The sequence below is a fragment of the Acartia tonsa genome, chromosome 13, assembly GCF_053477335.1.
Source record: "Acartia tonsa isolate MP-2025a chromosome 13, ASM5347733v1, whole genome shotgun sequence".
Taxonomy (NCBI): domain Eukaryota; kingdom Metazoa; phylum Arthropoda; class Copepoda; order Calanoida; family Acartiidae; genus Acartia; species Acartia tonsa.
In genome coordinates, this window is record NC_137272.1 from 16,043,265 (window position 1) to 16,054,344 (window position 11,080).

Sequence of the window (11,080 nt, forward strand, 5' to 3'; positions counted from 1 at the left end):
ACAATGTGTGCAATCAAATCCGCATGAAGACATTAGGGGTCAATTTTAAGGTTGGTGTTGACACCCCCTCTACTTCCCCCTACCGCTGACTTCCAATGTGTTAAACCACAAAGTATATGATTTTCTTATTGACTATATTAATTAATTATGTTAATGTTTTCCTTCAATTATTTGTGATCCTGTTAGTTAAAATAGAGGGGATATTTAATTTTTTGAGGATTACTTTATCTCTAAGTAGAGGATGGGTTGTGTTCATTTATTTTCCAATTGTCTCCGGGAAGCGTCAAGTTATGAGGCATCGCTAAGGTTTTCTCTTTCCTTGGGGATTTCACAATTTAGATTGGTGGATAATATCATATTCATTATGTCCTTTCCTTAAACTGTAACCATTTTCTGTAAAACCTCAGCATTTGTGAGATTAGTTCCTAGATTTTTTGGACGGTTTTTGTCTAATATTCCTCACCAATTTAAAAAAAGTTCAGGTGTGGGGAATAGCTTTTAAAGGTTTGCTGTTTATGTGGAAGTGATAGCACACTGTTTTAAAAAATTTAGCAATGAATAAACTTAAACATTAAATGGTCTATTTGTCAGTCTTTCTATCTTTCTATCTGTCTGTCTGTCTATCTTTCTGGCTGTCTGTCTGTAACATAATAACCCCTTGTTTGTTTAACACAGATTGCAAACAAATTGTTTTTATATCCATATTACATGGTGTTTAAAGAGAAATTATTTAAAAAAAACTTAATTATGTTTAGAAAAATAAAACAATCATATAAAATGCCTTACATATTTGGAAAATCTGTTAGGGGACATTTATGTTTTAGACATTTTGAATATTTATGGACCATTACCGATTTAAAGGTTGTGCACATTTTTGAAATTCAAACTGCGCGGTTCGTACTAATTGTATAAAACTGTTATGCACACCGTTAGAATCTTCATAAGCTCTAGTTTTTGGATATATAAGAACCATTCATGTGCTACGAATAGTATAGGAGCTAAGTGGTAAAATGTTCCCACTTACTTTTAAACCTTTTTCTCACATTTTTCAACGTAGCTCCTAAACTACAGATAGCACAAAAATGGTACTTAGAGTTTATGACATTTATAACGGTATGCATAACATTCAACTATTAACACAACTATAAACTATAAATACATTGTGATGTCCATGACAATCAAGTACAGCAACCTAGCTTAGCTATAAAAACTATTTTTTTCTTTACTTTTCAAACACCCGGGGCATTAGGTAAAGTAACATCCAACAGACAGGCAACTTGATTAAAAACCTAAAAGTCATAACTGTGCTCGGTAATGATCTGCGCTTGTTTAAAGTCCAATGTATGCTCCTACTTTTGCCAAGTGTGTCCAAGAATCGAACCCGACATCCCCCGATAGCTAGACGACACGCTACCAATTACGCTAATGCCGCGGGTAAAGTCTTTGCATAACAGGGGTTGCGCGTGCAAAAAAAAAAACAAGGATGACAACATCCATAAAAGCGAAGCTCTGAAACGATAAAACGTTAACACTTGTAGAGTGTCAGAACTTAATAATCAGAATATAAATGTATAAACGACGAAATAAAATTATAAGTAAATTTGTTGAAAAACTGCTTAAATACAGGATTATGTTTGAGGACATACTTACATTTTCAGGACTTTATAGAGATGATTCGCCAATAACATTGTACTTTGTTGTCCTAGAAATCAGTTTTTCAAAAATTAGATCAATCGGATAATTATATCACACAATATTTGTTGCTAAAAAAAGTTAAAAGTCAGCAAGACCTACGGACATTCTGGTTACGATTATAGAGTAGTTACGCTTTCAAAATCTTACCTAACTACTAGAGGAATCACCATGCAAAGTTTGAAAATTCTAACATGCAAAAATTAACAAAAAAATAGCTATCTGTTTCAGACGGACGGACGTACGGCCCGACCCTAATTATTGAAAAGCTTCGCTTTTAAAAATTTGCGCAAAAGATGAATAAACTCATGGGAAATATGATACAGACACAAAGTATACACAGATAATTATTTTGCCAAATCGGTCAGCTGAATTTGAGTTGCCGATTGTGTACACATTTTCCTCGGTGGTTCCTCATCCTGTCCAATATGTATTTCTAGCTAAAAAAGATTCAAACTTCCAAAAAATCTAAATTTGAAGTTTGAACCTTTTTTAGCTAGTAGTAAATATTGAGAAAGCATGAGGAAACACCAAGGAAACTGTGTACACAATCAGCAACTCAAATTCAGCTGACTGCCAAATCAATTATTTATTAACTGGGCCACCTGTATCTACGCAGGGATATTAAGGGATAAGACAAGGTTGGATAAATCAATATAAATTCCCAATGCAGAGGGTAAACAAGATTTCCCCTGCTGTAGAATATAATTATTGGTTGAAACGTTTGTCCCCAAATTTGTTAAGTCTTATAATAAAAAAACGTTATTATAAAAAAAAATGGGACTAGTGTAATGAACAGATCAATGGCCTCTCCCTCCCTGAAAAAGCTAGCGCCCAAGCAGGGAGGATCTTTTGGGCTCGATGGGCACTATTCGGAAAATCACATAGTTTCTTGATGCAAAAAACTAAAACCTATGCAAAAAGAACCAGGTGTCTGGTCTGGTCGTATCAAGACAATGGATCTATAATACGTGGATATTGTGAGAGATTCTCGCATACCCTGATAATATGTTTCTCCTAGCTGGCTATTATAACTACATCATCCACATTATGACTTTAACCCATTCCATTACCTAAATAGAGGAATGAATTGACCAATATCTGAGGACTATATTATCAACCTAAATTGACGGTAAAAGTTTCCCTGTCATAATCCATGTATATCTTATCCATTGGTCGTAACAAGAGGTCAGGAAGAGATAATTGAATTTGAATATAATCAGAATAGAATATAACTTTAATCCTCAATTAGTAAAGGGATACATAGAAGCTACTGGCAAATACCGAAGCTCTCTATAGTGCCTTAATAAAAAGGGGATAAAAATAAAAAAAAAGTATCCTCTTTTTTATAGGCACTATTAAAAGCTTTACCCATAATCCATAACACAAATTACTTTGTCTGTCAGTTTGTCCGTTATGCACCTTAAGACATAAATATTTTTTATTGATATCTTGATTTTTTATAATTTTTCTTTTTTCCATCTTTCTATATCTTTTTCCACTCTCCTTATGACTCATTGACTATTGAACATTTACTTTATAATTTAATATAATGTCCGTTTGTCAATACATTAATTTTTTATAATATTCTATAATTAGGGATCTTAAGGGATAAGACTATGCAAAAAAAATGAAAAACAAAATTACCTTTTGCTGTAGATTAATATAATTGGTTTAACAGTTTGGAAACACGTTTGGAAACAACCAATCAAAAATCAATAAATGTACCCAAAGTTTTTGAGCCAACGAAGATAAGATAAGGGGGTTATAAAACTTTGGATACTAGTGTAGTTTACAGCCCAATGTCCCCTCCCTTGCTGTGTACAAATATTTCTGGATATTTTCGGATTCTAAACGCCCATCAATATGATAAATAACTAGTAGACTAAAAAAGACAAGGATAACAACACCCATAAAATTCGCTCAGACAAAGGCGTGCAGAAGAATGATGTCCCCTAGAGATCCACTCCCTACACCCCTCTACACCCGCTTTGACAAGGGTTTACACCCCCCCCCCATAAAATAGCCAATAATCATCATTTTAAAAATGGACATAATGACTTTTTGCTAGTAATTATAGAGTTGCTACGCTTTCTGAATTTTAGCAAACTGTGACAGGAATCATCATGCAAAGTTTGAAATCTATAGGACAATCATAACGTTCTTAAAATAAAGGCTATATTTGTTATAGACAAACAGACGGTCAGCTGATAAATGTCGAAAAGCTTTGCTTTCAAGTTTTAAAACTTTATTCCTCCCTCTCCCCCTCACCACCCCAATCTCCCAAAATAGGGCCATCGTTTTCATTAAGCGAAGCTTTTCTATTGAATATAATATAGGTTTTTTAATCTTTGTATGGTGATTCATGATACAATCAGGCACAAATTTAGAAAGCCAACAACCGAAGAACAACTAAAGATGGGGGGTGGATACACCCCCAAAGCAAAATAAAAGTGGATGGTGGTTACTCCCCATAGGGGTCTAACCCCCAACACTCTCTCTTAAACCACCTTGAAAAGGTCTACCCCCCTCCCTAAGATGTAAAATGCACACCCCCATAGAATATGCTGAGTTCTAATACTATTAGACAATTAGTCAATATGTAGAAAATAGACAAAAATCGAAGCATCCGTATAATCAAGTCTAAATGTTTGTTAAATTGCCTTGGATTTAATTTATTATGGTTCCGTGTGTTATTGAAATCATTTTAATCTAAGATAAAAAAGCACCCCCTTAGATTATGCTGAGTTCTAAGAAGAAAGGAAAATATGCAGAAATAAGTCCATCGTTCCCTCCCTCCCTGAATTGTTTTGCTTTTATGGTTGTTGTTATCCTCTGTGTGTTATTGAAATCATGTTAATCTAAGATGAAAAAAAGCACCCCCTTAGGTTGTGCTGAGTTCTAAGACGATTGGACAATATGTAGAAATAAGTCCATTGTCCCCTCCCTCCCTGTAATTTTTAAGCTTCGCTTTTATGGTTGTTGTTATCCTCTGTGTGTTATTGAAATCATGTTAATCTAAGATAAAACAAGGATGACAACATCCATAAAAGCGAAGCACTGAAACGGTAGGACAAACGGACATTAACACTTGTATAGTGTTAGAACTTAATTATCATAATATAAATTTATAAGAGTCAAAGCAAAATTGTAAGTAAATTTGTTGAAAAACTGCTTGATACAGGATAATTTTTATGGACATACTTACATTTTTAGGACTTGATTATAGAGTTGCTTCGCTTATTACATTATACTTTGTTGTCCCAGGAATCAATATACCAACAAGGATGACAACATCCATAAAAGCGAAGCTCTGAAACGGTAGGACAAACGGACATTAACACTTGTGTAATGTCAGAACTGAATAATCAGAATGCGAATGTATAAGAGTCAAAGCAAAATTGTAAGTAAATTTGTTGAAAAACTGCTTGATACAGGATAATGATTATGGACATACTTACATTTTTAGGAGTTATTATAGAGTTGCTTCGCTTATAATATTGTACTTTGTTGTCCCAGGAATCAGTATACCAAAAATCAGACCAATCAAATAATTAGGTCACATACAAATTTGTTTAAAATGGACGTACGGACGGACCGACCCTAATTATAGAAAAGCTTCGCTTTTAAAAAGCACCCCCTTAGATTATGCTGAGTTCTAAGACGATAGGAAAATATGCAGAAATAAGTCCATCGTTCCCTCCCTCCCTGAATTGTTTCGCTTTTATGGATATTGTTATCCCCTGTGTGTTATTGAAATCATATTAATCAATCATCTTTGTTTTTATAACCTCGACTAAAGCGTAAAACAATACACAACGTAATATATCATTGCCTAAAATAGATTCGCGCGCCAATTTAACGTAGCAAGCAGAGGCATGCAAAAGGGGGGTATGTCCACACCCCTAGGTGTTTACCCTTCTCTAACCCCCTGTCAAGACAAAAATTACGTTAAAACACCCCTTTTAAAGTTTCATTAAAAATAAATTTAAGTATAATATATATGACAATATAAATAAGTAGCAAAAAATTATATTAAGAACAGACAGACAAACTTACAAGTTGAATTCTTTCAGGGGTTTAAAAACTGAATCATAAAGCAGCCAATCAAATTCATTATTAAATTGATGGATTTATTAATTAATTGGGTTATAGAGAATCATATTGGTCAATTGAATTGCAAAAAATTATCTAGTTTCTTCACCCAGAGAGAAAGGGGACAATAATGGGTTGTTTATTACACCAGTCCCCAAAGTTTTATGATAACATTTTCTTATTTGTAGACTTAACAACTTTGGGGACTCTAGTGCATACTTATAGGTTGGTTTATTAAGTTAAGTATTCAAACGTTTCAACCACTGATTTTAATCTACAGAAGGGTTAAATTAGTGTAACATCATTGGGCCTGTACAGTGTACACCAATTTATTGGCCATTAGCATATCCCTTTAGATCCCTGTTCTTCGCCACTAGCCTCTAGGTGAGGACTTTAGAGGTGAGGAAAATAGCCTGAAACCACTTAAAATTATCTCCCATTCTGACCAGAATTATCCGCGAACTTAAGTGTCAGACAAAAAACCTTACTACTTTATATCATAAACAAGTAAAACAGATTTGCAAAATATAGTTCTCAAAGTTTTTGTTTGTCTGAAAGCTTGAGTACTTTATTAGATCTTGATTTATTGGTTCAAAGTAGCAGTTCCTAAACCTTTTAGACAATAATTTTTATCCACACAGGGGTAATTTTGTTTATCATCACTAAAATGTACTTCAAGTTATCGCCCATTGTCGTATCCCTTAGGATCCCTGAAAAAGACTAAGTCAAATCAAAACAAGGATGACAACATCCATAAAAGTGAAGGTTTGAAATCAACCTAAAACTAACGGACTTGAACACTTGTAGAGTGTCAAAACTTTATAAGGACATAATTATATTTCAAAAACTTGAATATAGAGATGCTTCGACTGAACAGAAGCTGTCAGAAAAGTTAAAGATCAGCAAAGCATGTTTTAAATGAACGTACAGACTTTCTAGTTACGATTATAGATTTGCTACGCTTTCGGCGTAACTTATTGTTAAAGGAATCATCCTCCAAAGCTTGAAAACTATAGGATAAAGCTAACATGCCTTAATCATCAAAATGAGCAAACCGTTACGTACGGACGGACATACATAAAATAATCATAGAAAAGCTTCGATTTATATAACAAAAAAAAAAGGATATCAGTTTTAAATTTTTTATTATTTTTAATATTTGTATAAAAATTTAAACTTTGCTGTCATAGTACAATATTAATACTCTATTTCCCAGTAACCCAGACCCGTTAGTTGGTCAGGGCTTATCCCCTTCTTTGGTTCTGTTGGTCAGCGAGTGCCTTCAACAAAAGTGCTGAAAAAGAAAAAATATTATTAGATTGGTTTTGGAAATTTTTTATACCTAAGCAATTTTGGATAATATTTAAGTGAAAATTTAAAAATATAAGTTTTCGTAGATTTTATAGTTAAAAATAGATTTTTTTTCCATTTAAAGTTTGATTTTAAGTTTTGTTGAATAGAAATTTTATCCAACAAAAAGCTTTTTTTGCACAGGGAGGGAAGGTACGTTAGGCTGTAAATTAAACTGGTACAAAATTTTTACAATAACGTTTTTTTATTCGTAGACTTAACAACTTTGGGGATTTTTATTGGATTTTGATTGGTTTGAGGGACCAAATGTATTAATTGTAATCTACAGAAGGCATTATTTTGTGTTTTATCATTGCAGATGTACATCAATTTATCAGCCGTTATGATACCTAAAAAAATTTGCGTTACCTTTCTTAACAATCAAAGCTTTGCCGAGGAGAAGGGAGGCTACAGGTACGGTGGCAAGAGTAGCTCCGCTGGCTCCGGCCAGAACAACATCAGCTCCGACCAGAGAGATGGTGGAGATAGCCTCGGCGAAGGTGGGGGAGGGGGCGGCACTGATCAAGGCCAGGCTGAGGGTCAGAGCATAGATAAGGCCCAAAAGCTGAAATTAAAGTTTGGTTTCTTAATGTACACAGAGTTGGGGATGCAAAGCAAAATTTGACGAAGCCCAATCTGTCCTACTTTTGATTCCTGTGACGTAATAAAAATAAGGGATTATCTATTTCTTTTATAGGGGTTTTCTTTCCTATTTCTTCTCTCGTCTCCCTCATTTTTATGACGTCACAGGAATCAATAGTAGGACAGATTGGGCTTCGTCCAAAATTTATGTTATTTTCAAGTATGTAATTACTGAAAACTCATGTATTCACAATCAGTATCGTATTACAGACAGTTTTCCACGAATAATAATAAAATCATAAAATTTATCTCTTGGGGACAACAAAACTGGAATAAATCTTATAATTTTTCATTTTATTATTCGTGGAAAGCTCTTTAAATCTTTAAATAGAAATATAAATCACTTATTATAAATTGAAAACAAAATAAGAATATATAAAGTAATGTTATAATACCTTAGTTGAGTTCATTTTGAATATTTAGCTTTAGCTGCCTTAAGTAGACTATGCAGAATAATGTCCAACACCCAGTATTTATACTAAAATGTCTGTACGTCCATACGTCCGACAACAATTAAAATCGTCCGTCAGATGTGTACGTAGCAACCCTACGAAAACTCCCCCATACACCCCCCCGCCCCCCCCAATCATCCCGCCAATGAAAAAGCACCCCTACACGCCCCGACGCTAATTCTTATGAATTACAAGAAAAACCATCCCCTCCTCCCCCCGATGGCAAATATTTCATAATGGATTTAGAATAAACGTGGATGCATTGACAGGGGAAAATTTGTCGTCAACTTAGCCTGCTAATATGGACCTTATTTATTAATCAGTTGGTTCAGGGGAGGGGATTTGGTAAAGGTGGTGGATAGAGGGTATCGTTATTTTAGCCAGCTGCTAGCATCGCTTTATTAGAGTACTTGAAAATCTGTTGCAACATCCAAGTAATAATATATCGAATATTTCATGCATGAGGTCATATCAGAACAACTAGATCCGTTTCATTGCAAATGCGCTGTAATAGCAATGTATTGTATCGTATTATAGACAGCATTCCGCGGATAATAAAATGAAAAATTATAAAATTTAAACCAGTTGTGTAAGCTAATAAAACTTAATTTTAAGAATTCTATTCTATTAATCGTGAGAATATGTCTGCAAATACAATGCTTTACATGATTTTTCAGCATGGCTGAGAACCAATTCTAGTCCAGCGGATATTAATCGGTTTCGAAGTCATACTAGAACAAATTTAAATTGCCTTTTTCTCACTGAAAAATATGACGAAATACATAAAAAATTAAATTTTATTCAAAGACGTTTGGTTTTTTTCAAATTCTCTACATAATTAAATTTCTTTTTAAAAATTAGAAAATCTTTAGTAATTCTAATTTTTTTTGTCAATTATGTTTTTTAATGCTTACAATAGCACAAATATTGTATAAGTACATTTGGTCACCGAACCCCCCCCCCCCGCCCCTTGCCTTCATTCGTTGTTCCTATTACTCACATACCATGTGAAATTTCTGTAGTCTATATTCTATAAAAATAGATTTTTAAAAACCGAAGCTTTTCTATAATATAGGCCTGTACGTCCGTATTTCCAAAATTTAAAATGAAGAGGAATAGTTATCAATCGCACTGTATTATTAACAGCTTTCCGCGGGCATAAAAGAATATAATGAAAACCAGTTTTGTTGGACCCGAGGGGCCGAAGGCCAGGGCTCATTCGTGGGAAATTGTCTTTAAAAATAGGATATGATACATGATTTTTCAGTATGGCTGAGAACCACCGGATTATAATCCGTTTCGAAGCCATACTGTAATTAAAATTACTTGAATCCAATTTTAAATTATTTTGTTTCACGTAAAAATTTACAATTTCATTATTACGAAGAAATCCCACTGTGCGCGTTACGTTTTCCCTACGTAAACACGTAAGAAGACTATCTATCTATCTATCGCACGTAATAAGATTGACTTTATAAACCTCCGGCGCTAGCGGTGCACTATCACAACAGCTTAATTAAATGAGTCATTTATAGAAAATCTGCATGCTAATAATTTGTATCGAATAAGTTTAAATTAGAATAGCAAGAAACAAATTTCTAAGCATTTAATTTTTGCGTATTTTTATTTTAGCTGTTTTGGTTTAAGCGGAAATAAAAGCACACCCCTAGTGGCTTCCCCGGCTAAGTTGATGTTATACTTGAAATATTACGCAAATGACCACACTGCACGTCTATGTCATATCAAGATATTTTTGTTTGCAGTTCGAACAAAAAAAAACTAAGGACGTTTAATTGGGGCGAGGGGTAGAGGTGATTATCTCCCCACCCCCCCGAATAAGTGTAGGGGTTCTACAAATTGTTTTTTGAAATTTAGTAGATTTTAAACCCCCTTACCCGTAAAATATTGCTTGTTGAATTGTGAAGGGCATTATCATCCTCCCACAAGAAAAAAAAAACATTTTGAGGCACTTCGCAACACGGTTCAGGGCCAATGGTGTAACAAATTAGTTCATTTTTATCCTTTAAGACCTGAAAAACGTAGATTTTTTTCTTCCTCTAAAATGGTTCTCTTTAAATTAAAAGTATTTATTTTGTATGAGGAAAAGTAGCATTAAGAGTAATTATGTGTTGTTATTAGAATTTTATTTATTCTTTAACTTGTAGCTATACCCCTAGAGGCCTATTGGTGTATTTGATAGAAGGAAGGGGAGGTGAACACTGGAGGGGAGGGGGGTTACCATCCATTTTTAAATTTTGATTTTAAAAAGAAAATGAATAAATAATTTTTATCTAGAGGTTGTTTCTTTTGAGTCATTAGTAACCTTCCAAAAAATATTTAGTTAATCCTTCCCTAAACCTATGGAAAGCTTTACTGTAAAGCCGGTTTAGCAGTCAGCGAGATTATTCAACACACACACACAAACAGACATACTGATACTTTTACATAAAGATAATTCAAAAATAATTAAGGGGTATCGTAGCCGCTTTTCTCTACGTGAGACCTGACTACTACTCTGTACACTGAAACCACACACGATTAATGCGCACACACACACACAACCAAACACACACACACACACTCACACACACTCACACACAGAACGTAATAATATTCACTTATAAAATGGATTTATAATACATGGATATTGTGACGTGGGAATTTTTGTCGTCAATTTAGGTTGCTAATATAGTCCTCAGATACGTTCCTCAATGGTACGGGGATGGGATGGGGTAGAGTCATTAGTGTTAGGGGATAGCCAGCTGGGAGAAACATTTTATCAGGGTTATGCGAAAATCTGTGACAATATTCACTTTTTCTATATCCATTTATTTATAAATTACTACGTC

General features: G+C 34.0%; 1 long non-coding RNA gene across 1 annotated transcript; it reads right to left on the reverse strand.

The window, feature by feature from the left end:
* Positions 1-6,915: 6,915 nt before the first annotated feature.
* LOC145303907 (uncharacterized) lies at positions 6,916-8,340 on the reverse strand. Its single transcript, XR_013873860.1, has 3 exons — positions 8,175-8,340; positions 7,507-7,702; positions 6,916-7,081 (listed from the first exon to the last, which is right to left on the reverse strand). It is a non-coding gene; the product is annotated as an uncharacterized LOC145303907 (long non-coding RNA).
* Between the last annotated feature and the right edge of the window lie 2,740 nt (positions 8,341-11,080).